The sequence below is a fragment of the Typopeltis vanoorti genome, chromosome 16, assembly GCF_054136105.1.
Source record: "Typopeltis vanoorti isolate ZY-2024b chromosome 16, IOZ_Tvanoo_1.0, whole genome shotgun sequence".
NCBI classification, from domain to species: Eukaryota; Metazoa; Arthropoda; class Arachnida; order Uropygi; family Thelyphonidae; genus Typopeltis; species Typopeltis vanoorti.
Window position 1 is genome coordinate 29,881,985 of NC_143564.1, and position 2,131 is coordinate 29,884,115.

The 2,131-nt window shown below is 37.5% G+C and overlaps 1 non-coding gene across 1 annotated transcript; it reads right to left on the reverse strand.

Annotated features, from left to right (window-relative positions):
- Positions 1–1,795: 1,795 nt before the first annotated feature.
- LOC150097915 (U6 spliceosomal RNA) lies at positions 1,796–1,902 on the reverse strand. The gene has a single exon (XR_016549618.1). It is a non-coding gene; the product is annotated as a U6 spliceosomal RNA (small nuclear RNA).
- Between the last annotated feature and the right edge of the window lie 229 nt (positions 1,903–2,131).

Below are 2,131 nucleotides of genomic sequence, written 5' to 3' on the forward strand. Positions count from 1 at the left end.
GTGGGACCTTCGAGCCTACCCATCACAGCCCCCCCCCTGTTGGCAGATCGAACATACTAGACATCGAACATCATTGTTTTAAAAAATATCAAATATCAGTACCAGCTGGAAACAGTAAATGAATTGTCTTCAGACCATAATCCTATAGTACTAAAACTAGGCACACTAGATCAATTCTCTCCCCCTGCATTCATTCATAGCATGAGACAAACTAGCTAAAGTCCTCGAGGAGCACATCGGCCCAGTGACTATCATACACAAAAAGGAGGAGTTAGACATTGCAGTAAAAAGCTTAACAGACCAAATCAAGAAAGCAATTGCATCAATCACCAGAACTACACACATCCATTCAACCAGCAGAATCCCAGAGATAACAAACTTAATCAGGACAAAAAATAAAGCCAGGAAGAGGTACCATGATACTGGGGTCCCCACAAGACAAAATGATCCTAAACAACCTAAACAGAAAAGTAAGAGACGCACTACAAAAACATAGAAACCAGGAGTGGGAAAAGAAGCTAACATCCCTAAACTCAGCTGATCATACTATATGGAAATTCTTGAAGATCCTCCTTAGAAAAAAATCGACCAAGATGTATGATATGCAAATTAAATGTATTTCATGTTTACAACCCTCTGGTGCTGAATTCTGGAAATACTTTTTTTTCCAGCAAAGTTTTGCAGCATATGGATCACTGGATTGCACTCCACAAGGTCTTAAACAGGGATACTTTAATTTTGATCATAGGCTACTTATATATAGAGGCTGGTTACTTCGCAATAGTTTCCTTAGTATGCATAACGCAAAGCACACTTTCTTTAGAAAGTGCATAATGTTAATTTGCTTAATAACTAAGTGAAAAATCGTTTTTTAAATTCAACCTTGGTATCCTTCTTGGTTCTGGCTCACACTGATTAGACCTAAATTAAGGTCAAAACCAGTCTCTGTAGTGCTCCTGCCATAATGCATAGCAATATACTTGTCCAAAAGGAAAGTAAAGTATTAAACAAGAATTTCTTGGCAAGTTATATTTACTTAATACTCAAGTGAAAAAACTTTCTATGATTTTGTAGAAAGTTCTTATAGAAATTAAATAAATTAATTAAGCAGGTAGATAGATTTAAAAAAAAAGTATGCACTCATTATTTGAACAATCGCATCTGCTTCTGACACAAGAGTACCATTTCTATTTAGAAAAGTTGTTTTTCTACTTTCATCCTTTCTTTTACTTGCAGCATAATGATAAAATTCTTGTGGATTACTACTAGTCTGCACAGCCAGTTCCTTTTCAGGCTCTGACTCAGCTTTCTATTCAATACTTTTAACGTTTCTAATATGCACTTTTTATATTTCATAAAACTCCTCTCATCCATATTCTCATGATATTCATTCCATATCATCTTCTTATGGATCACCTGCTTAATGCAGTTGCACATTTCACTCCTGCACTATTTTATTATTATTATCCAGGCCTCCATGGAGTTAGAAAACTCATCATGGGAGGTCGTTTTTAGGAAACACAAAGTCTATCATACCACTCCTTGAACTTATTGACTGTTCTTGCTCTAAACCACTCTCTCTGGCAATGCATTTCATGGTTCACCCACCCTCCAGACAAAGAAACCACTCCCACCCTCTTGCTCAGTTTCCTTTTGTAACTTCCAGGGATGCCCCCCCCCCCTTGTCATCGCTCCTTCCCACTGTTCCAACAAGATTCCTCCCATCACGACAGGAATCAAACTTAGGCTTTTTCCAATCAAAGGGGTGCAATGTACAGTCATTATTCCAATTGCGCTATGGAGGCAACGCTTCACGATTTTGTATGTTATCCTTGTGCAGGGGCCATGCTAATCTTCTCTGTATCATTTCAATTTTAGTATATGTACTGCCGAAGCAAGTACACATTTGTTTGTTGAACTTTGGAGACACATTCAGATACTGCATCATTTAAGCATCTTTTCAAAACTTTACTTGCACTGCTGATATCCTTTCCATTTGGTAACTGGTACCATGAGATCGAACATAGTGTTCTCCAGAGTTTTTCATAATTTCCACCTTTATAGTTAATCATCTAACCTTTCCCAACTGGAACAACTACTTTGCTTCATCGAAGATCTCTATGATCTGGGA